The 26,156-nt window shown below is 38.6% G+C and overlaps 1 protein-coding gene and 1 long non-coding RNA gene across 6 annotated transcripts in view; one reads left to right on the forward strand and one right to left on the reverse strand.

The window, feature by feature from the left end:
- Positions 1-26,156, forward strand: part of PTPRT (protein tyrosine phosphatase receptor type T) — a 1,308,680-nt gene that overhangs the window by 849,274 nt on the left and 433,250 nt on the right. The gene's annotated exons all lie outside the window — the stretch shown is intronic.
- LOC140518913 (uncharacterized) lies at positions 6,950-21,089 on the reverse strand. The gene is made up of 2 exons (XR_011972041.1): positions 13,045-21,089; positions 6,950-7,236 (listed from the first exon to the last, which is right to left on the reverse strand). It is a non-coding gene; the product is annotated as an uncharacterized lncRNA (long non-coding RNA).

Consider the following 26,156-nt stretch of genomic DNA (forward strand, 5'->3'; position numbering starts at 1 on the left):
TATAAAGTAACGAGATGGATGGTTTAACAAATATACCCACCCCACCCTCATGCCTGCTGTTCCCCTTGGGGAGGGGGGGCGATGTAAATATTGGACTGAGACTACCGCTTCTGCATTTCAAGGATCCTCTGAGAGTTGCCTGCGGAGTAATGCACAAGGACACCAGCCTCTTGGCTTTGGTGCAACTTCATTTTTGTCCCCCAAATATCAAAACCCACCTTAATCTCTTACTATTTCCACCAGGTTTATTTCCCACTGATTTATGGCTATTTCTAAAAGTCAGGTTCATTTTTTAAGAACGGAGATTTACAGTCATCAAGATTGTTCCATCTGTCTTCCTCTCTCATCAAGGACCAACCTCACCCCCACCCTGATTTTCTTTTAGCAAATGATTTTCCTACTTCGCTGTCATCTGTCATTAGCTGCTTCACCTCCTGTCCTTCACACTCCAAGCCTTCTCATGTCCTCACCCATTTTCTTCTTCTCCTTTAGTTCAGTTCAGAGGAGGAGGCATCCCTCCTCATTAAAGCTGTCCTCTCTACTTATGCTTCTCTGTCAGAACTGACTCCACAATTATATTTTTCATTTTCATTCTCTCTGTCTCTATTGGTTGTTTCCTCAGTGCTAAACATATTCTGGGTCCTCTAAACCTAAAAAGCAAAAGCTCTAGCTTAATCTTGCCACTCTGTTGAACTGTCATCCTATACCTTTTCTCACTTTCACTGTAAGAGTTCTAGAAAAAGTGTTCTCCCCTCACTACCTCCACTTCCTTAGGGTCTGTAATCTAACTGCTAATCCCTTCCCATTTTGTCTGAACCATTCTCGCTCCCTTACATCACTGTAGGGATGTTGTTAAGTACTTCTGTTTTCTGGACATTTTCTCCTCCCTTGGCTTCTATAGTCCTACTTTCTACTAGGCAGCTAGGTGTCAAATAAATGGAGCACTGGATCTTGAATCAGGAAGACTCAAATTAGAATCCAACCTTAGATACTTGCTAGATGTATGACCTTAGATGAGTCACTTAACCTCGTTTGCCTCAGTTCGGTCTTCTGTCAAGTGAGGTTAATAAAAGTGCCTCAAACAAGATTATATTTGTAAATGTTCCTGGCACATAGTAAGTGCCAGATCAATGCTTATTCCCTTCCTCTTAGTTCTTCCCTACTAGTTCTCCTTCCTGAAGTCTGGCTCTCTGGTTGTATCCTTTGATGATGAACTATCTGTCCTCTTCTCATCCCATAAATGTGGGTTCCCTGCCATATCTCTGTCTTTGGCCCTCTTTTCTCCTAGAGAGGAATCCCTTGGTAATCACTTCTAATTCCATGATTTTAACTTTCAGTTCTGTGTAGATACCTTTCAAATCCTAATTCCTGGGAAAAACCATCTTTAGTTGCTTACTGGGTCTGCTCTTGAGTAGTCAGCCTGTATCTCAAGCTGAACATGCCTTAAACTGAACTTAATCACCAGCAAAACCTGCCCCTCCTTCTGGCCTTACTGTTTCTGTTGAAGGTATCATCTCTTCCAGGTAACCCATGCTTGAAACCCCAGGCATTTTGGATCTTTCCCTCTGCCTTATACACTCAATCAGTCCTCATGTATTCATAATATCTGACCTCCAGCTGTGCATAGTGGTGTATATCTGTCATCTTTGCCCCAGAGGAGGTAGAGGCTGGTGAATCACTTGAGTTTGGGAGTTCTGAGCTGCAGTGATCCAAAACCAAGTGGGTGTCTCCACCAGGTCTAGCCTCAATATGGTGAGCTCCTGGAGTGGGAGATTAACAGACTGTCTAAATAAGGAACAAACCAGCCCAGGTATGAAATGGAGCAAGTAAAAGTTCATGCACAATTCAGGTTTGGGATGGAGCCCTTGTGTGGCTGCTGGATTCCTAGCCTTGGAAGGATAAGGAGACTCACTCTCAAGTAAATAAACAGACACATGAATGAATGAATGAATGAATGAATGAATGAATGAATGAATGAATGAAATCTCTAACATCATTTCCTCTTCTACAGTCACACAGCCACCACTCTTGTTAAGATTTCTCATTGACTCTGCTTTGGGCTGTCTCCTGTTTGGATCTCCCTGCCTCCAGTTTCTTCCATCTGTCATCCATCTATTGAGCAATTGCTGAGAAAGTTTTCTCTACAAATGGAGTCATACACCTTATAGCCAGAGACAGTTGCTTGGGGACACTAAGGGGTTAAGTTCCATAGCATGCTGGATCTAGTTTTTATAGAATTGAAAGAGCCCGTCATTAAATTTTCAGTGTGAGCATTTTCACCCCAGCAATTGCAAATTTATGAATCAGAGATTGATAAATTTTTTGTTGATTATGCAAACTTAAGAAAGTGATGGAGAAAATGTCAATATTGCAGATTAAACTTAAAAAAATATGTCCTACATACATTATTTTCCCTTTGGAGAGCCAAGTGTTGAACATGAACCAGAATGCCCCTGGTTGAGGCCCTTTCCTGGGGTCAGAGGCAGAACTTAAATCAAGGTCCTCCTGCCTCATAGGTCATTTCTCCAGATACTTTGTGTGCTAGATCTTGTGTATTGCTGCCAAAATATTTTCTTTAATGAAGATATTTAACTACGCTGATTTTCTTCTCAAAAAAATTTTGCTAGCTTCTTGTCATTTATAAGACAAAATTCAAACTTCTTAGCTTATTACTGAAGACCCTCCACAGTTTGACTCCAGCCTCACTTTAATACTTCAGCATTAGTTCCCCTCATGTACTTTATATTAAAGCCATCTTAGACTACTAGCTGTCTATTCTCCGATCTTGTCTTTATTTCTCCTGAATCCATACATCTGCTCATGCTGTCCCCATGCCTGAAACTCCTTCCTTTCTCCTCTCCAATTGTGGAAATTCTCTTCTTCCTTCAAGAAACAGCTTAGGTGGTGCTCTGTCCATGGAATTTTGCCTGATTCTTTCCCCACCTTGGGCTTTCCCTCCTTGTACTTGTCCCAGAGTGTTTTATCTAAATTTCTCTTTTGCCCATTATCATATTCTGCTTCATTCTATATCTCTTTTGGTTATGTATCATATCACTTCTGGTGGATTATAAGCTCCTTGAGATCAAAGACTGTCATTTTTCATCTTTTCTCCAGTGCTGAGCACAAAGAATTGGTACTTAGTAAATATTCAGTGAATTTAACTGAATTGATTCAAAAGAATACACTGCAAGCTCAGATGCCCTCAGTCAAAGAGCAATTTCTTGGGTCTTGGAGCAGCTGCAGCCTCTGGAGATTTTGTGGTCCTAAGGAATACCTGACCTCACAGAGTCAGCATTCTAACGTAGTCTCAAGGACCTGACTATTGGTCTAAGGAGAGTTCTCTTTGACTTCATGAAGCATTACTTGACCCAGGCATTGGTAATGACCTGTTCAGTTTTTGTTTTTGTTTTCCCAGCATTAAGTCATTTTTATTAGTGAAACATAAAAAATGAGGGAATAGGGGTGGATAGGTTAGTCTGCTATCTCTACTTGTTGTAATAATGATAATAAACAAGTAAAATTTATATAATACCTACTATGTGCCAATAACTCATAAATGCTTTACAGCTATTATCTCTTTTATCCTCACAACACTGGGATGAGAAAATTGAGGCAAGCAGAAGCTAAGTTATTTGCCCAGGGTCTGACAGCTAATAAGTTGTTGTTCAGTCCTTTCAGTTGTGTCTGACTCTTTGTGACCCCTTTGGTGGTTTTCTTGGCAAAATTACTGAATGGTTTGCCACTTCCTTCTCCAGCTCATTTTTATGGATAAGAAATGGAGGCAAACAGGGTTAGGTCACTTACTCAGGGTCACACAGCTAGGAAGTATCTGAGACCAGATTTGAACTCAGCAAGTTGAGTCTTCCTGGTTCCAAACCTAATGCTGTATATATTGTGCTACCTACCTGCCCTGAGCTAATAAATGTCTGAGACCGAATTCGAACTCAGAATTTTCTGCCCCTAGGCCTGGTACTATCCACTGTGCCACCTAGCTGCCCCCAATAAAGTCCAGGTTCATTTGTTGGAGGGCTTTGAATCAAAAATGCTTGAGTTTAAATTTAGACTCTTAACACTTTCCAAATATAATGACCAAGTCATGACACCTTAGGCCAATCCCAAAGATTGATGTACTACTGTCAGTGGTTCTCAAAAAATATGTATAGGGGTATTTTGGGACATGTGTGGAACTTACAATTTATATGCATCCATGACTCTGTTTGGAATAGTATAGGACATATGCTTATAGTTCAGTCTGTGCTTATGCACCAGTTTCTCTCCTCTCCCATGGTGTCTGTACATCTAAGAATCACACTGTTCTGTAAGAAATAAAGCTTTGAAAATGATTATAGTAAGCCATGGGTTGAGATCTCCTCAGTGAACTGATTTCAGACATCAAGAATTCCCCCACGCTGAGGATACCATGTGTCCTTTCCCAAACCATAGATACTAGACATATTTGCATGTTCCATTCTGTAGTTATTTATGCATGGGAAGTGAATGAGATGATTTATATAAAATGTGTTGTAAGGCTTAGAAGAATAGGACAATGGGAAAAAGTTCTGTGATTTCCTTTAAGTTAAGGAAACCTGAAACAGGAAAACTCTCTGCAATGCGCTGGTACATTCTCTTCAACTAAAAGTCTCAGAGAGTTACCAAGGACACTGAGAGGTTAAGGAACTTGCCCAGGTTCACACAGACCAAAATGTGTTATAATAGTTAAATAACATAAACTGAAGCCAAAGTTTTAAGTGTGATCAATTTATTAGCAAATCATGAATTTGCCAAATAAATAGGGTCTCAGATTTCCCAAATGAGGGGGCAGTTTTCCTTTATAAGTTTTGAGAAGTACAGAACAAAGGACAGAATAGGGTAGATGGACATCAGAGGGTTGAGGACAACGTGATTGGTTATATAGCTGAAGAATGAGGAACAATAAGATTGATTAGAATTTGGTAATTGAAGGGCTAACAACAACCACCTACTTCACTCTCGTGACTTAAGAAATGTTCATTGTTTGAGTCTACCTGCAACCTCAACAATAGTGGCCAAGATTTTTGGACAGCAAGTCAGACATCTTTGAAGGATAGCATGGTGGTATGAAAACACTAGATCAAGCTCCCTAGTCTTCATCTACATTCCCAAAGGATAGCAGAATTCCTTGAGGCAGGAACAGAAAGGTGTTTAATAAAAAAAAAACTGGATTTAACTCACTATAGCTTGCTAAATTTCTGAACTAAATTCAGAGATAAAGAATCATACCTTAAGTAGTAACAGAACAAAATAAATTTTAAATAAGACGAATTAGAAAATGATACAGAATCAATCTTGATCATTTCAGAGGCAGAACTCAAACCTTGGACTTCCTGGCTATAACCTGGCTAAATTTCTGAACTAAATTCAGAGATAAAGAATCATACCTTAAGTAGCAACAGGACAAAATAAATTTTAAGTAGGATGAATTAGAAAATGATACAGAATCAATCTTGATCGTTTCAGAGACAGAACTCAAATCTTGGACTTCCTGGCTATAAGCTGGCTAGACCACGCAGATTATAAAAGTGCTACGTAAATGACATATTCTACCATTAATGTTCTATACTTATGGAGGCCAAAGTACATAGCTGACAATTCTCATACTAATACCTGGTATAGTTGGCACTTTTTAAATGACTGTTCAAGTGGTTTGAAGTTACAAATAGTGCTCTCTCAGGCCATCCACTGTACAATCCTGTTTTTTGACTGGGTCTTTCTACTTATCGGTAGTCCCTTTGAAAAGACTACAAGGTACCTGGGAATAGACAATTTCAAGACAAAATGAGATCTTAAGAAAAATGATTATGAATTCACTAAAAGAATTGGAAGGAACCAATCCATTGTGTTTTCTGAACCATAACTTTAATTTACTGACAAGGAAAAGTATATTTTTACCTCTGTTATCAGTATCCTGGAGGCAAAGAACTGTAGAGGATCATGATGGTCTCCTTCTCCTGCCATCTTGACATAATCTCTTGCCACATCTGCATGCTTCTGCCCCAGTCTGAACCATTGGCAGCAAGAGCTGAGGCAGAAAAACTGCAGTCTCATCTTCAAGTTTCAGGTAGAGTTTACAGGAAGAATAATTTGAGAAGCCATCCTTTGCCACAGTCAGGTCAGAGTTCTTCCCCAAAATCTGGGGAATGAAAATAGACCATGGACTGTCCTTGAGTATACTCACTTCTTTCCTTGACTGTGGCACTGGAGAGCTGTAGATGGAAGGCACCATGTATCAGATTTATAAGTGATCAATTAACTTTGCTAATTCCACAAGTGGCAGTCCACAAGGTGCTCCTCTGATGAAGGAGCTATGGTCATGTTGCTTCTAGTGCATGTCAGTGAGTCATAGATTAATCCCTCCTTTGTAGGAGCTCAGTGAATCCATGCTATAGACACAGGATGCAAGCAGTTGAATGGTGATCAGTTAGTTCTTAAATTTGGTATTTCTCTTAAAGAGCCACAGATTAGGTGCACAGATTTTCAAACCCAGAAGAATGAGATTTGGTCACCTAACTTCCTAACTAGGTGAATTCATTCTGCTCCCTGAGGGGAAAATGGCTTTCCAGACTGTCCATCTATGCTCTAAGTCATCTCTTTGTGTCCCTGAACATGTCCTTGGGGAACACGCCTTTGCCCCAGGGAATACATGGAATCCCCCCTTTTTCTTCAAGGTTAGTCAGAATATTCATTCCCTCCCCACACCCTGAAAAGCAGGGGAGAGAGGAACATAGGTCTGGACCTGGAAGGGACTTCACAGTATATCTAGTCCAAATCCTTCATTTTATGGATGAAGTACTTCAATGAAAATCTGAAGAAAGCTAGGGCTTTTTTCTCTAGGTTTCCAATTTCTTTCTAACCCATGGATCGGAAAAAATGACAGTCTGCTTCATATAAGAATATCAGCAATATTCCTAAGGAAAAAGAGAGACATGTAATGCTTTATTAATTATTAATATGCTTGGCCATTAATGACAGTAAGAGAGGCACCCTGGCAAAAATAGATAAAGTATTGGTCTGTAAGTCAGAAAGACATGAGTTTGCATCCTTCCTCTGATACATATTAGATGTGTGACCACAAGTAAATCACTTAACTTCTTGGTACCCCAGCACAACTTCCTAAGACTTTAAATTGCAGGTGAAATGTTGACTCTGTGAATGGATTTGCCACACCAAGAGTTTCCATATCTAGGTGAAATTACAAGTCTGAAAAAGAAAAAAAAAACTACTCTCAAATAAAAGTATTTTATTATTATTAACATTATTTGATGTTAATAAGAAAATCTTACATTTCTATATGATATCACACTTTTCAAATGTATTATTTTTTGTTCCACTGATTATCCTGGAATATAGTTTGCTTTGGCTTATTTACCTGTGTTTGCCAATGACATAGCTTAGACCCAGTGAGGGAAGGTGATTTGCCCAGGGTTGCATAGCATATTAAGAACATTGCTGAGACTAGAACCCCAGGGTCCAGATTTTCCCTCAGTCTTCTTTTCCTTACATAACTTTCTTCTCCTAGTACCACACCTTGAGCTAGCTGCAAGTTTTAAACTTCTTTCCTTTAAATTATTTTGAAAAACAGAAGCAGGACAGAGTGAGAACCACAATTATACTTTCCCCTCTATCATGATAGAATCAGCCTCTGTCCTTCAAGAGAGCCAAGAACTAAGATAGTAGGATTTAGATGTAGGGAAGGACCATGGGTATCATCTAATCTGGGTACTCATTTATTTTTCAGATTACAAAACTGAGAGCAAATAATTTGCCCAGGGTCACACAGGAAGTAGCAGAGTTGTGTTCCCAGTCCAGTGCTCCATACCTGACTCAGACCTTCTCATCAGTCATAGAATCATGACTCTAGAGATGGAAGGAACCTCAGAGGCCATCTAACACAATCTCTTGTTTTACATTTTGAAGTCCAGGCAAAGTAAACAGGAAATCCCTAACTCAAAGAACTTTTCAACCTGGCTGAAAATCCATTCTAATGCCTTGGAGCCTTTCCCTACAATCCAGACATCTTGACCGATGCCACATGGCCAAACACTTGGTATGAGTTCTTGCCTTTGTTCTCCTTGGACCATGGTCCTCGCCTGCCTCATCCATCCCCACTGCCACCCAGGCATCATAACCTAGAATCTCTTAACTTGTTTTTTGGCCTCATCTATTTCTCATACTATCCAAACTTCCACTCTTGGCTAGATTTGAACTGGAACTACTTCAGTCAGTCTTACTAACATGCTATGCAGCCCTGGAAGTCTGCATTTTAATATTCATCATTGTTTCCTTCAGTCATTCCACATGAGATAAGACCACACCCATAATATTCTCTTCAGTTTGACGTGTCACAATTTATGCAAGACTTTGACAAGCTGAAGTACACTCAGAAGAAAATGTCTTATGGTGCTTAGTTGAAAGAAAAGATTAGAGCTCAGTGTAGGGGAGAAGTCCTTGGGGACACATGATAGCTATTGTCAAGAGTTTCTTCTTTTTTCACCATGAGAAATCCCCTTAGGAGTGAACTTAGAATAATGGGAAGAATTTTCAGAGCAGATTTTGATTAAAATATAAGGGAAAACTTGCTAACAGTGCTGTGAAAAAGCAAACTCTGCAGTCTCAGGAAATAGCGAGTTCTCTGTAACTAAATGATATTAAACAAAAAGTGGATGACTTGGTTGCCAGGTACAGGAGCTTTTCAGCTTTGAAATTTGTATGGTAAAAAAATCATAGCACTTCAAGATGGAAGGGACCTTAGTGAGTAAATGTATCCCCTTAAAAACATTTTTTCATAAACTCATTAGCCTTTCATCTGCTCCATTCTAATTTTTAAAGAATTATTTTCTTTAGTGAGATTTTTGAACCTCCTTTTCCATGTGGCCAGTTCTGTTTTTTAAAACATTCTTCTCCTCATTGGCTTTTTGAACCTCTTTTACCATTTGAGTTAGTCTATTTTTAAAGGTGTTATTTTCTTCAGCATTTTTGGGAGTCTCTTTTAGCAAGCTGTTGACTCATGACTTGTTTCATGATTTTCTTGCATCTTTCTCATTTCTCTTCCCAATTTTTCCTCCATCTCTCTTACTTGATTTTCAAAATCCTTTTTGAGCTCTTCCATGGCCTGAGACCATTGCATATTTATTTTGCAGGTTTTGAATGTAGAAGCCTTAACCTCTATGGCTTTCTCTGATGTTATGCTTTGTTCTTCCTCATCCAAAAGGATGGAAGAAAATACCTGTTCGCCAAGAAAGTAACCTTCTATAGTCTTATTTTTTTCCCTTTTGTGGGCATTTTCCCAGCCAGTTACTTGACTTTTGAGTCCTTTGTCAAGTGGAGGATATACTCTAAGGACCTGTAAGTTCCTACAAGGTGGCACAATCAAGGGAGAGGAGCTTACTCCTCTCCTAGCCTGCACTCTGTTATGTGAACAACCACAAGCATTCTTATCTTCCCAGGATCTTCAAGTTGGATTTCCCCTCCACTGTCACCACCAGCTGCACCATGCCAGTGCTCTTCCTCACCCCAGGACCTCTACTCAGAACTGAGACCCAGATCAGCTGCTTGATTCCCCCAGGGTCTTTAGACCAGGGCTCCAAAATTGGATGCTGCTGCTGCAGTGGCTGCAGCAGCCCTGGAGTCAGGGCTAGGGCAGGACCACACTCCCCTCTCACCCAGGTGAAAGAACTTTCTTACTGACATTTGAAGCTGCCTTTGGCTTTGGTAGGTTAAGAAATCTGGGAACTGCACCTGCTACTTGTGATTTCACACACTGAAGCTTGCTGTAGTCCTGTCTGTGTCGTGCAGGGCAGCCAAGGCTGGCGTGTACTCCACTCTGAGCCCTGTGTGACTGACCTTTCCTGTTGGCCTTCCTGGCTGTCTTGGGCTGAAATCTCTTTCACTCTTGTTCTGTGGCTTCTGTTGCTCTAGAATTTGTTTAGAGTCTTTTTTACAGGTATTTTATGGGCTATGGAGGGAGAGCTCCTACTGTTCTGTCCTTCTACTCCACCATCTTGGCTCTGCCTCAAAAAGCATATTTTTTTGGGAAAAAATTTATTGATGCATTTTTTTAAGATCACATTCATTTGCATATGTATGCACACATATATAAATGCTGCTTGCCTATATATGCATATGTATACATATATGTATGTATGTACATACACAAAAACATACATACACAAAATGCCCAGAAGAGGGGATGTGTCCTCAGCTAGTGACCATATAACCAGAACCTGTGTCTGGACTTCCTGAATGTAATCATTGTGGTACTATAGAAAGGTCTTTTTTCCTTCCAGGAGTCTGGCAAGACCACTAAAAGGAACTCATATCTTCTTGGCTAGGTAATATAGTATCCTTGATGCCTAAGAAACCTGGGAGTCAGAAATCACTAAGTAGGATTCATGTGACTTTCAATGGAACCAGCCCAGCTGTATCCAACCTGCTGTACATTTGTATATCATGTCTCTCTGCAGGGACCCTCACCTTGTCCCATACCTTTGCAGCAAATTGCATGGGAGTTGGAATCTTTTTGAGAATTTTTTTTTTTTTTTACTCTTTCTTCTGGAGATGGAGGTTTGTCAGAGGCTTTGATTTATGGTACCTAGAGGTGAAGATGGAATCCTGTGGGAGGTGAGACTGCCTCAGTTGTCACCACCTCCCCATACACACACACACACACACACACACACACACACACACACACACACGCCCATATACCCTTTTGCCATCTTCCCAGAATGCAGAGAAGTGGTGTGATTAGTTCTCAGAGCCAAAAGCATCACTTAAGCCAGTGAGGGGGAAAACTAATCTTTTGTGCTGCCTTCCTTGGCAGATCTGTCTCTAAGACTGATCCTAATGGGGTGGAAATGAGCTCAGCTGCCTAATTCTCTTACAGACAGGGCTCTTTCTGCATGGGGACAGGCATCTGTTCCCTTGGCACTCTGTCACTTGCCCCATGCAGAGCAAAGCCCAGCCACAGAGCCACCAACCAATCCTTTGGACCCGAGCTTTTTACTTGATATGCTTTTCTCCTTTCTTACATAAAGCCCTGGGGGATGTGCAAGGGAGGTAGAGGGTAAGGGTTAAATCATGAGGGAAGGCAGATTTTGGCCAAATAAAAAGAAAAAAAAGAACCTCACAACTTCCTAACACTCAGAGTTGTCCAAAAATGTTGCTGCCTTATAGGATTATATATTTAAGCTATGAAGGAAGGACATGTAGTCCAACTCTCTGATTTTACAGATTAGAACACTGAGTCCCAGAAAGGTGAACTGACAATGAAAACTTGTTGGATTTTTTCTTTAGAAAAATGTTTTTTTTTTTAGAGATTGTTCTAGGTGTCCTTTCAGGCCTCTTCTAACTCTAAGAATCTGACTACAGGGATGGGGAACAGGGGTATACATAAGATCCATGGCTCCAGCCTATAATCACAAATGAAATGGTTTATGAACACTTAGAATGTGGCCAGAAATCACAAGGTAAGTATCAATGACTTAAAGAAGGTAGTAATAGAATATTTTTCCTGACTAGTTACAGTCAGTGTTTTCTCTGCAGACTGTGTGAAGGTGGACAGAGACTCATAAAATGGCAGAGCTCAAAGGGAGCTTGGAGATTTAGGCTCTTCTAGCCCCCTTCATGTAGGAGAAGAGGAAGTGGAGATCCAAAGAGAAGAAACCTGTGCAAGTTTGCAGTGAGTGAGCGGCAGGCAAGATTAGCACTCTGGCCTTCTAGTTATTAGCGCTGCATTCTCAATGCTTCGCCACATTGTCTGTCTTTTCTGTCTCCTTGAGGTCAGGATTTACTGCTTAGCTGGATCCTTGGTGAATTTTTTAGAGGAAGAACTAGCCTCCTAATACTATAGTCACATTAGGGCTCATTGAAATATTTTCTGAAAGAAAATAGAATATATGCAGAGGAAAGGGGAAAAGTGCTGAGTGTCCAATACTACCACATTCTTATAAGAAAAGACTAGCTGGATCAGGCAGCTAGGGAATGAACTGAAAGCTCGCAGATATTGGACCAGAGGGAAAGACAGTATAATGACAGAAGAAGCTCTAGACTGGGAGTCAGAAGTGGGTTCTGGTGCCAGCTGGGGGACTGCTTCACTGAATCACATTCCATACAATGTAAGCTCTTTGAGTGCAGCCAGTTTTATTTTGTCTTTATTTTGCTCACCTCCAGCATGGTATCTGGAACATAATAGATGCTTCATAACTGCTTATTATTTGCTTCAATCACTTCTCTGCACCTCAGTTTCCCTATTTGTTAAAATAGGTTGAGCTGTGTCCCCTCCAGTCACAACTTGATTGGTGTTCGGTCATTTCAGTCATGGCTAACTCTTTATGGATTTTTTGACAGAAATATTAGAGTGTTTACCATTTCTCTCTCCAACTCAATTTGCAGAAGAGGAAACTGAGGCAAACAGAATTAAGTGACCTGACCAGGGTCACACAAGTGTCTGAGGCCAGATTTAAACTCAGGAAGAAGAGTCTTCCTGACCTGAAACCAGGTATTTTATCCACAACTCCTCATGGCTTGCTGTGCTTCTATTCTGAGAGACCAGGCTTAATCGTCATATTTTCTTAGTTCTGTATACCCTGAGAACCTTCCTTTGTCTTTCAGTCCTCTTACTTAAAAAACAGAAGAAAAAAAGTCAGCCAGCCCAAAAGATCGGTGGAGAGGGCTAACTAGTTTTTTTTTTGTTTGTTTTTGGTTTTTTTTTAAAAAGAAAACAGACAATGACATACTTTATAACGAAAATACAGTGGACTCAAAACTCTTCTCGTTCTAGGAACCTCTTCTAGTGACACTCAGCTGTTTGGAAAGGGTGGTGGAGGAAAGGCCACAGACTCCCTGGACCTGCCTTAGACATGCAATGTCTTTTAATTCCTTCTCTTTTACACTCTGCACCATGTGGATTAAGCTGTGACTAATAGCAGTTAGGGAGGTCAGGTATAAAGATATTGGAAAACCTGGTATTCAGAATTCTGTGTGATTCCTGTACCACTAGAGACTCACCATTCTGCAGTCATGCCTTGGACCTTCTGATCACCCTGTGTTTGCTCATGCTTCTCCCTCTTTTGGCATCCTGCCCAGGTCCCCATCACCGAAGGTCAAAACCTCAATCATTTGAGGCCTAGATCAAATAGCACCTTCTCTGGGGGATTAGATTCCAGCTGGACCTTAAAGTAAAAAGACTTGGTTTCAAATCTGGTCTCATACACAACTAACCTCGACCTCAATCTCTTGAACTGTAAAATGGGTATTGTAATAGCACCTGTCTCCCAGGATTGTTGTGTGGATCAAGTGAGATAAAATTTGTAAAGTCCTTTGCATAGTACCTGACAAATGGTAGGTGCTTAATAAAAGCATGTTTCCTCCTCTTTACTTCTACCTCTTCTTTCTCCATAAAGACTCCTTGAGTTGAGGGAGGGAAAGAGTTGGCTGTGCAGAAAGAGTCATGGCTTCACACTGACCAGAAATGCCTTTTCCCTCCTCTGTGTTCCATAGCACTTCATAGCTCACAAAGAATATCCTTCTCCAAAGTCATCCTCCATTCTTCTTCCTTATCTCCCATGTTCATTCATTTGCCAAGTGTTGTTCCTTCTCCCTCTACAACATGTCTCCCATCTAACATTCTCTCTGCTTTAACGTGGCCGAAATTTTAGCTCAGACTCTCATCCCCTCTTGTCTGGACTCTTTCCAGAGTCTCCTGCCTCAGGTCTCTTCTCATTCCAGCCCATCCTCCATAGTGATACCAGAAAGATGTTTTTAAAGTACAATTCTGATAATGCTACTTCCCTGCTCAATAAACCCCAGAGTCTCTTTATTACCTACAGGATCAAATATAGTCTCCTCTGTTTGGGCCTTAAAGCTTTTCACAGCCTGACTCTACCCTTCATTTCCAGACTTATTATATATCCGTTCTCTTGACCTACTCTCTGGTCCAGCCAACCTGATCTTCTTGGTGCTCCTCACACGCAACACTCCATCTATCATCCTGTGCATTTATACTACATGCCTATAATACACTTCCCTTTCATCTCTGACTCTTACAATCCCTAGTTTCCTTCAAAATTCAGCTCAAATCCCCCTCTTGCATGGGTCCTTTTCTCATCCTTACTCCATGCCACCTTCAGCTATCTGTACATCTCTCCTCCATTTACCTCTTATTTATTTTGCATATATTTTGTATGTAATTCAGTGTTATTTGTATTTACAGATCATTTTCCTCATACGTAGAGTAGAAACATCTTGAAGGAAGGCAGGGTCTGTATCATTTTTATCTTTATATACTCAGTTCTCTAATACTTAAGTATTAGGTATAAGTAAGGTGATTATTAATATAAGTAGTAAGTAGGTACTTAATAAGTACTGATCAATCGATATAAAGCAGAATATGGTATTTCCATGTTTGGCTAATGGTGAGTATCCCATTCCACTCTAAGTGTCTTCAGAAAAGGACCAAAGTTTACTTAACTTTGTCAAGAGACGATGCCTTACAAATAGTACGTAACTTTTAAATGTTCGTTGATTGAATAAATAACTGAACTTGCTCCTAGTCTAAATGGGATTTATAGCTCTAACACAAGGAGGAATGGGATTAGTCTAAAAGAGGTCCTGGGAAAGCACCAGGAGAAATCTGAGCCTTGGGAACTCATTTTTAGCTTGGAGGAAAGAAAAGGGGGGACAGGGACACTTACATGAAAGAAACTGAGGTTTCATCAGAAATTGAGTAAAAGCTCCATTCTAGGAATGGGCAACTATATAGACAAAGATTTCTTAAATATTTATTAAGCGTTTATTTATATGTGAGGTATGAACTTGATATGAAAAATGGCCATGTACCTCTTCAGATGGCCTCCAGTCTGCATGGCCAATGCCTACCTCAGTGCCTTGTACATGGAGGGGATAGGTAAGGACTTTCTATCTCGTTGCTAAAGGAACTCCCTGCATCTAAGCCCATGGACAAGTCCTGTGCCAAGCAGAGTCTCAGAACATTGTCCGAGGTGCTGAGTGGCTGTCACCCCCATGGCCACGTAGCTAGTATGTAAATGAGATGGGAGTTGAACAGAAGCCTTCATTACTCCAAGGCTCCTCTGTATGCAATGCTGCTCTCATTTTATTCATAGTAGGTATCTTGTTGAATTGAATTGAATAAAATTAATAGGACTAGGGAAGCTAGGACATGACAAGAGAGGCAGCATGATGTAGTCTGGACTTGGAGTCAGGAAGATCTGGGTTCAAAGACCTGGATTCAAATCCTGCTCAAACACTTACTAGCTGAGTGACCCTAGGTAAATCACTCAAATTCTCTGTATGGGGGTTTCATTGTATGTAAAATGAGAAAGATGAATTTTATGTCAATCAGTTAGTCAAAATGCTTTCTATGTGCCAGGCACTGTGCTAAAGAAGGGGGATACAAGTACCAGCAGATCCTGCCCTCAAGGAGCTTAGATTCTAATGGGAGAATGTATATAACAAGAAACTAAAATGTACTCGGGGTGTGGGAGATGAAGGTATGGAGGAGTTCTGGTATTGGGACCAAAGCAGAGAAAGTCTGTAGTGATACCTGGAGGAGAATGTGGCATGACTGGCCTGGGTGTCCCTCTTAAATAGAGGCTCTAGGAGGAACCATCCAATTAGAGGGAGGGGCTGCAGGGTGGAGGATCCTTCTGATGTGTGAATTCCAGGGCTACAGTAAGTTTCCAAGATGAAAAGGTTTTTGGGGCATGGTAGAAAAAGTCCTGCATGTAGCAGGGAAAGGAATGAGCAATTTAAAGGCCTCTAAGGTCCCTTCCAGTTCTAAATCTATTATTCTCTGATCTTATGAAATATTTACCAGTAAATCTGATAGGAGGTAAATCTGATAAGTATTGTGGACAAAGTGCTCTAAGAAATATGAGAAGGGAAAGGTCACTTTCAGCTTGGAGAACCTTCAAAAGTTTGGGTTCCAGAGAATAACTTGGTTAGCTATCCATTATGTGATTTGAGCTGGGGAATTGTAACAATTTGTACAGCTCTTAAGTGAAGAAAGCCAAAAAATCCTGACTAGTTGGGAAACATATTTTCCCTCTGCCACTTTTTATTTTCTAATTCTCAGAACTTGTACTAAGAACTTATTATGTACCAATGATTGTGCTTAGCATTGGGGAAACAGTTATAAAACTAAAATATTTCCTGCCTTCCAGGAGTTTCCATTCTGCTGAAGGGAGATGAGATGGACATAATTAAGGAAAACAATGTGTGTTTATAAAATAATTACAAAAGTCATTTGGGGGTAGAACTAACTATGAACACCCAATCACCCTGATGTTTCTATACTGAATTCTTCTAACCAGTGAAAAAGAATAAAAATGGTAGAAGGTGTTCTTAAGGTGTATGTCAAACTTTGTGATAACTTGTCCATGGTGAGGAATGGTTGTCAATAGGGAACAAACAAAAACACACTTTGGGCCACATTGATAGAGACGTATTGCCCAGGGCAAAGGAGGCAGATGCCCTGCTGTCTTTTGCTTTGGCCATATTAGCTGCAGCATGTATTGGGTTCAATTCTTCCAACCACATTTTTAAAAAAGGACAATAGCCAACAGAGGCAGAGGAGTGACCATAATGAAAAGAGGATGAGAGACCCTGATATGCAAGCATCATTTGAAGAAATTAGAGCTATTTAGCCTGGACTGGCTCAGGGAGTAGGGGTGGGGAAAGGCAAAGGAGAAAAGGAGATGGTACAATCACTGTCTCCAAATATTTGTTGTCAAATAGGATTATCTTAAGAAAGAGGGATTAGTTTTGACCTGAGTTCCTAAATCTTTCAAAGTTATGTTTATAGTATGGTTCTCCTGGTTCTGCTCACTTTCCTGTGCATCAGTTCATACAAGGCTTCCTAGGTTCCTCTCAAACTATCTCCTGCAATAACATCTTAGAGAATAATAGTATTCCAATCCCTCAATAAACATTAATTAGGTTCCTACTATGTGCTAAGCACTAGAGAATACAAAAAAGAGAAAAGACATCCCCTTATGTCAAGTACCTTACAATCTTTTATTTTTACATTTAATTTTTATTTTTTCTCAATACATATGAACATTTTAAAAAAATTTTAAGTTCCAAATTCTCTCCCTCCTTCCATCCCCTCCCCCCAAAGAAAACAAGGAAATAGATATAGATTATATATGTTCAGTTATGCAAAACATTTCTGTATTTACCATGTTGCAAAAGAAAATGCAGACCAAAAAAAAAACCCTAGAAATTATGTCAAAAGTTAAAAAAAAATATGCCTCAATCTGCATTCAGACTCCGTCAGTTCCTTCTCTGGAGGTGGATAGCATTTTTCATCATAAGACCTTCAGAATTGTCTTGGGTCCTTGTATTGCCAAGAGTAATTTAGTCATTCCTAGTTGATCATCATACAGTGTTGCTATTGCTGTGTACAGTGTTCTGGTTCTAAGCAGCCTGCAGTCTAATCCATTACATTCATAAACCATAACTTGTTCAGCCATTCCCTATCTAATGGACCCTCCCTCCATTTCTAATTCTTTGGATGGGGGATATTTGAGAAATGACGTGTAGGGGAGTTTCACTGGGCCACAGAGTCTGTGTGTAGGGAAGGCAACATATAGGAATACTGGAAAGGGAGGAAGGGGGCAGGTTGTGAAGAGCTTTGAATGCCCAGCAAAGGGGTTTATACTTTAGAGGTAATAGGTGAGGGGAGATTAATAAGTGAGGGGAGCAGAGAGACATATTCAGACCACTTTAGGTCAGACCACTTTTGCAGCTCTGTGAAGGATGAATTGGAATGAGGAGAGATAAAACAGGGATACTACTAAGTAGAATGCTGTTACAATAGTCCAAATGAGGGATAACGAAGGCCTGAACTGAAGAGATAGCTGTGTAGGAAGAGGGAAGGGAACATAGTCAAAAGAGGTAGTGATGATAGAAGTGGCAAGACTTGAGGGGGATATGTGGGGGACTCATCAGAATATTGAGGTAAGGAAAAAATCCCTGAAAATTAGAGCTGTCCATAAGGGGAAAGGGCTGCTCAAAAGACCTTTAAGGGGAGCCTATGAGACTATTTTGTAATGGCTCCTGGGTTGTTGTGATGAGGGATTCCTGTTCAGGTATGGATTAGACTAGCTGTTCTCAGAAGGTCTTTCCGGTGCTTGCATGCTGTGACTTGAGACTGTAGGGATGGGCTGTTTTACTTGTGCTCTTCCCAAATCTCTTTTCTGACCAAAATCCAGAATCTCCTCCCTGAGGCTCATAGGAGTCCTGGCATCTGGAGGCCAGGTCTCTCCAGGCTTCAGGTAATTTTTCCAAAAGACATGCCCTCCCTCTTTTGTCCACATCCTGGCTGACAGACAGTAGAGGAAAATGGCTAAGTGATGCTGCCCAGCTTCAGGGGAAGAAAAATCACTTGGGACCCGGTGAAATGAATATATTTGATTTCCTAATCCCAGAAAAGGTCCGCTGAGTTTGTATAATGGCAAGGAGCAAATTCCTCTGCTAAATCTGCTGAAATCAAATCAACTCTGTGGCTCAACTGGAAGTGGTTTTGGGTTTTTTTTTTATTTTTTTTCCCCATCAATTGTTCAGCCTTCTAGTTGGAATAGAGCCTGATTTGCTTGGCTCAAGTCATGCGCAATCCCTGCCTCCTGCAACGCTGACTGTTACATGCTGAACAAACCCAGAGCGTGCCCTGCTCAGGAAAACCTTCAATAATGTATCTAGTGCCACGTGACCAAGGAAAGATTACAGGTATTAGAGGCAATTTAGAATCATTTAGATTTGAGCCATTTGCTGAACAGTCAATTAATCCAGTTGCATTAAAAATAAAAAGCTATTGCAGTTTCCATAACTATTCCTGGGGTTAAAAGGAAGGTGAAGAGACTATAGTTCAGGGAAGAGAGAAAGGCAAACTTTGAAGGGATTTGCTTCATGACAACAACTTCTCTGTGACAGCAGCTGCTCAACATTCTGCTTTGGAGAATTAAAGATATTAAAGATCTACTATTAAATGATTCTTTGTGTTGGAAAATTTGCTCACAATCTGTAGGGCTATTACCTAGAATAGCATTTAAACCAGAAATGAGGAATGTGAGGCCTTGAAGCCTCATGAAGAAAACCCCAAATGGGGTCATGAAGAGTTGGACAGGACTGAAGATGACTCAATAACAACCTTAAGAGCATGAGAGGTACATGCTACCTCCATGTCACAGATAAAAAAGAAACTGAGGTGTCTGGAGGCCAAGTGACTTGTCAGTGGTTCTGTGACTGATACAAAGCAGAAACAGAATTAGAATCCAGTTCTCCTGCTTCCTTTATCAGTCAAACAAAATCTAAAGAATGAGAAGAAAATGTAGAATATCTCATTGGAAAAACAGCTGCCCTGGAAAGTAGATCTAGGAGAGAAAATCTAAGAATTTTTGGTCTACTGGAAAGCCATGATGAACAAAAGAATCTGGATAGTATCTTCCAAGAAAAAATCAAAGAAAACTGCCCTGAGGTCCTAGATACAGAGGGCAAAATTGTCATTGAAAGAAGCTACCTATTATCTCCTGAAAAAGATCCCAAATTGAAAACACCAAGGAATATTTTTGAAATGCCAAATTCCAGAATTATCAGATCAAGGAGAAAATACTGCAAACAGCCAGAAAGAAACAATGCAAATATCAAGGAACTACAATCAGGATCACACAGGATCTTGCAGCTTCTACATTAAAAGATCAGAGGGATAGGAATATGATATTCCATGAAGAAAGGAGCTTGAACTAAAATCAAGGATCAACTATCCAGCAAAATTGAACACAATCCTTCAGGCAAGGCAATGAACATTCAATGAAATAAGGGGTTTCCAGAGTTTCCTGATGTAAAAGTCAGAGCTTCATAGAAAATTTGATCTTCAAATACAAGTCTCAAGAGAGGCATAAAAAGGTAAACAGGAAAAAACAGAAAACAAAAAAATTGTTATTTAACATGGACAAACTGCTTACATCCCTATATGGGAGGATGATACTTGTTAATCTCGAGAATTACATATTTATTGTGACATTTAAAAAGGGATATACATAGGTAGAGGAGATGGAGAAAAAGACACAGATAGTAATCATAACTGTGAACATGAATGAAATGAACTTTCTCATAAAACAGAGGTGAATAGCAGAATGGATTAAAAACCATAATCCTACAATATATTGTTTACAAGAAACAAATTTGAAATGGGGGGATATACACAAGGTAAAGGTAAAAGGATGGAGTAGGATACATTATGCTTCAGTTGAAGTTAAAAAAAGCAGGGGTAGCAATCCTAATCTCAGACAAAGCAAAAGCAAAAATAGAACTAATCAAAAGACATAAGAAAGGAAACTATATCCTGCTAAAAGGCACAATAAACAATGAAGTAATATCATTACTAAACATACATGTACTAAATAGTATAGCATCCAAATTCTTAGAGAAATTAAGGGAGTTACAGGAAGAAATAGACAACAAAGCTATACTAGTGGGGAACCTCAACCTCCCCCTTTCTGAACTTGATAAACCTAACCTCACAATAAACAAGAAGGAAGATAAGGAGGTGAATAGAATTCTGGAAAGGTAGCTATGCTAGACCTGTGGAGAAAACTGAATGGGAATAGAATACTCAGCAATATATGGCACATACACAAAAATTGACCATATATTAGTGTATAAAACCTCACAATTCAGTGTAGAAAGGCAGAAATAGTTAATGCATCCATTTCAGATCATGATACAGTAAAAATTATATGTAATAAAGGGCCATGCAAAGACAGACCAATTGGAGACCAAATAATCTAATCCTAAAGAATGAGTGGGTCAGACAACAAATCATAGAAACAACCAGCAATTTCATTCAAGAGAATGACAATAGTGAGACCACCTACTAAAACTTATGGGATGCAGCAAAAGCAGTTCTTAGGGGAAGCTTTATATCTCTGAATGCTTACATAAATAAAATAGAGAAAGATAAGATCAGTGAATTGGGTATACAACTGAAAAAACTAGAAAAAGAACAAATTGAAAATTCCCAATTAAATACCAAATTAGAAATACTGAAAACCAAAGGAGAGACTAATAAAATTGAAATTAAGAAAAGTATTCAAGTAATAAATAAAACTAAGAGCTGGTTTTAACAAAAACCCAATAAAATTGGTAAACCTTTGGTCAATTTGATTTGAAGAAAGAAGGAAGAAAACCAAATTACTAGTATCAAAAATAGAAAGCGTGAATTCACCTCCAATGAAGAGGAAATTAAAATGATAATCAGAAATTATTTTGCCCAGTTGTATGACAATAAATTTGACAATTTTAGTGAAATGGATGAATATTTACAAAAATATAAATTGTCCAGATTAATAGAAGAGGAAGTAAAATACTTGAATAGCCCCATCTCATATAAGAAATTGAACAAGCCATCAGTGAACTCCCTAGAAAAAAATCTCTAGGGTCAAATGTATTTAAAAGCAAATTCTATCAAATATTTAAAGAATAATTAATTACAATACTATATAGACTATTTGGAAAAATTGATGGAGTCTTATCAAATTCTTACAGATATGGTGCTGATACCTAAACTAGGAAGAGCCAAAACAGAGAAAGCAAATTATAGGCCAATTTTCCCAAAGAATGTAAATGCAAAAATTTTAAATAAAATATTAGCAAAAAGATTACAGTAACTTATCACGAGAATAATACAATTTCATCAAGTAGAATTTAAACAAGAAATGCAGGGCTGATTCAGTATTAGGAGAACTATCAGCATAATTGATCATATTAAAAACAAAGCTAACAGAAACCAACATGATTATTTCAATAAATGCGGAAAAAACTTTTGACAAAATACAGCACTCATACCCACTGCAAACACTGGAGAGCATAGGAATAAATGGAGCCTTCCTTAAAATAGTAAGTAGTTTCTACCTAAAACCATTAGCAAGCATTATATGCAAGAGGGATTAGCTAGATGCTTTTCCAGTAAGATGGGGGAGAGTGAAACAAAGATGTCCATTATCACCACTGTTATTCGGTATGGTACTAGAAATGTTAGGTTTAGCAACAAGAGAAGAAAAAGAAATTGAAGGAATTAGAACAGGCAAAAAAAGAAACTAAGTTATCACTCTTTGCAGATGATATGATGATATACTTAGAGAATCCTAGAGAATGAAGTAAAAAACTACTGGAAATAATAAACAACTTCAGCAAAGTTGCAGGATACAAATAAACCCCACATAAATCATCTGCATTTCTATATATTACTAACAAAACCCAACAGCAAGAGATAGAAAGAGAAATTCCATTTAAAGTTACTGTAGACATTATGAAATATTTGGGATTCTTCCTGCCAAAACAAACCCAGGAACTATATGAACACAATTACAAAATACTTTTCACACAAATAAAGTCAGATCTAAATAATTGGAAAAATATCACTTACTCATGGGTAGGCCAAGCTAATATAATAAAAATGACAGTTCTACCTAAATTAATTTACTTATTCAGTGCCATACCAATCAAACTACCAAAAATTATTTTATAGAGCTAGAAAAAAATATCAAAATTCATCTGGAAGAACAATATCAGGGAATTGATGAAAAGAAATGTGAGAGAAGGTGGTCTAGCCATACCCGATCTTAAATTGTATTATAAAGCAGCAAACATCAAAACAACTTGGTACTGGCTAAGAAATAGAGGGGTAGATCAGTGAAATAGGTTACAGATACAAGACACAATAGTCAGTGACTATAGTAGTTTACTGTCTGATAAACCCAAAGACCCCAACTTCTGGGTAAGAACTCACTGTCTGACAAAAACTGCTGGGAAAACTAGAAAATAGTATGGTGGAAACTGGGAATAGACCAATTCCTGATACCATATACCAGAATAAAGTCCGAATGGGTATACGATCTAGGTATAATTGCTGATACAATAAAAAAACAAGGGGAGCAAGGAATGGTTTATTTGTCAGATTTATGAAAAATGAAGGAATGTATGACCAAACAAGAGACAGAGAACACTATGAAATACAAGATGGATAATTTCGATTACATTAAATTGAAAAGTTTTTGTACAAACAAAGCCAATGCAAACAAGATTAGAAGGGAAGCAGAAAACTGGGAGAGAATTTTTACAGCTAGTGTCTGTGATAAAGACCTTATTTCTAAAATATGTAAAGAACTGAGTGAAATTTACAAGCAGACAAACCATTCCCCAATTGATAAATGATCAAAAGATATTAACAAGCAGCTTTCAAAGGAAGAAATTAAAGCTATCTATAGTCGTTTGAAAAAATGCTCTAAATCTCTAGTGATTAGAGAGGTGCAAATCAAAACAATTCTGAGGTACCACATCACACCTATCATATTGGCTAACATGACAAAACAGGGAAATGATAAATGCTGGAGAAGATATGGGAGAGTTTGGAACACTAATTCATTGTTGGTGGAGCTGTGAACTGATTCCACCATTCTGGAGAGCAATTTGGAACTATGTCCAATGGGCTATAAAAATGTGCATACCCTTTGACCCAGCTATACTGCTTCTAGGACTGTATTCTAAAGAGATCATTAAAAATGGGAAAAGGTCCCACATGTACAAAAATATTTATAGCAGCTCTTTTTATGGTGGTCAAGAACTGGAAATCAAAGGAATGCCCATCAACTGGAGAATGACTGAACAAGTTGTAGTCTATGGATGCAATGGAATACTATTATGCTACAAGAAATGATGAACAGGCATACTTAAGAAAAACCTGGAAAGACTTATATGAACTGAAGCTGAGTGAAGTGAGCAGAGCCAGGAGAACATTATACACATTAACAGTCAGTCTATGAGAACTCTTTGTGATAGACTCAGCCCTTCGCAGCAATGCAAGGATCTAAAACATTTCCAAAGGACTCAATGCAAAATGCAATCCACATCCAGAGAAAGAACTATGGAGTCAGAATGCAAAATGAAACAGACTATTTTCTCCTTTGTCATGTTTTGTTTTTCTCAGGGTTTCTCCCATTCATTTTAATTCTTCTATGCAACATGACTAATGTGAAAATATGTTTAATAAGAATGCATGTGTATGAAAGAACGCTTATAAGATTGAGTGTCATCTTGGGGAGGGAAAGGCAGAAAATTTGGAACTTATGGAAGTAGTTGTTAAAAACTGAAAACAAATAAGTTAATAAATGGGGGAGGGGGAAGGTAGCATCAGGTTTACACTTTAGAAGGGGCTAGATTCACTGAAGAGATTATCCAAAGCTGGAGGAGAATAGTGAACACAGTAGAGACAGGGCTCCAAAAATCTAAACTTAAAGATTTGAACAATTGGTCAGATCTAATAAAGGTTCATTGGAGATGAATATAAAGTTCTACCTGTACCAGAGGGCAGCTAGATGGAGCAGGGAATAGAGTGCTGGGTCTGGAGTCAAGAAGATTCATCTTCCTGGATTCAAATCTGGCCTCTTACACTTTCTAAATGTGTGATCCTAGGCAAGTCACTTGACCCTGTTTTCCTGTTTCCTCATCTGTAAATGAACTGGAGAAAGAAATGACAAACTCTTCCTTTATCTTTGCCAAGAAAACCGAAATAGGGTCACAAAGAATTGAGCATGACTGAAAAATGACTTAACAAAAGCAACAAAGCCTATACTAGTGCTCAAGAAGTAAACTGCACAAATATAGAAGAAGAAAATGTGACAAATCAGTGACTCATCTGAAAAAATATCTTGAGTTTTAGTGGACTGTAAGCTCCACTTGAATTCTTCCTTCAGGTTCCAGCTAAAATCCCACCTTCCTCAGGAATCCTTTCCTGATCCCCCCTAATGCTAGTGCCTTCCCTCTATTGGAAATCTCCAATTTGTCCTGATTATATCTAACTTGTATGTCATTGTTTCCATATTGTCTCCCCCATTAGCCTGCGAGCTCCTTAAGTTTAAGGATTGTCTTTTGCCTTTCTTTTCATTCCTAGTGTTGGCACAGTAATGAACACATAGCAGTTGCTTAACAAATGTTTTTGAAATATATCAAAAGAGTGATGGGTGACATAGTATCTACACACTTGCACACACACACACACACAAAACTAGTTAATGCATACAGAGAAGACTAGTGTCTAGGACATAACAGTAAAGGTTGCATTCTTATTCTGTCTTGCTCAGACTACAGCTATAATAAATAATTAGTAATAGCTAATATTTATATACTGTATTAAGAACTGCAAGGTGTTTTACATATGTTATCTTATTAATTTTTGCAACAACCCAGTGTGCTAGGTTTGTCCCCATTTTACAGATGAAGAAACTGAGACTAAGAGAGTAACTTGCCCAGGATCACATTCCTGGTAAGTGGTTGAAACAAGACTCACAACATAGTACAATAAAAATGATGATTGTACATGAAAATATAAATCTACTATGTAAAACTTGCTATTCCTTTCAAATATACAATAAAATTAACATGAAAATTTATTTTTTCCCTTTTTTCTCCCCTCTTCTCTTCCCCTGTACCTTAGAAACATATATACATATATATGTAAAGTTAGTATATTCATACTTCTATCTATCAGTTCTTTATCTGAATGCAGATAGCATCTTTCTTCATATGTCTTTTATACTTAATTTGGGTATTTATAATAGTGAAAATAACTTATTTGCTCAAAGTTTTTCTTAAAACAATACTGCTGTTACTTCACACAATGTTTTCTTGGTTCTGCTCATCATTCTTCATTATTTCATGCAAATCTTTTCATGTTTTTTCTAAAATCATTGAGCTCATAAATTCTTATAGCACAGTAATACTTTACCCCAATCATATTTTATTCCATTCAAATTTTTTAAAAACAAAACAATATTATCAGAACTTAACTAAAAAAAATGTTTTGGATCTTAAAAAATAAAAATACCCTGCATCTGTGATGGAAATAAGATAATAATAACTGATGTTTTATAAATTAAACTTACATTTAATAAACAGCTTTACAAATGGTAAGAATAAAAAAAAATAAAAAAGAAGTAAGATTCACATTCACATCTTCTTGACTTCAAATCCAACCTCTATCCACCACGACATTTACCTGCCTCATTGTATGAAATTTCAGGCTCCATACTTTTGGAGTAACACTG

This window comes from Notamacropus eugenii, chromosome 1, assembly GCF_028372415.1.
Source record: "Notamacropus eugenii isolate mMacEug1 chromosome 1, mMacEug1.pri_v2, whole genome shotgun sequence".
In the NCBI taxonomy this organism is placed as follows: Eukaryota; Metazoa; Chordata; class Mammalia; order Diprotodontia; family Macropodidae; genus Notamacropus; species Notamacropus eugenii.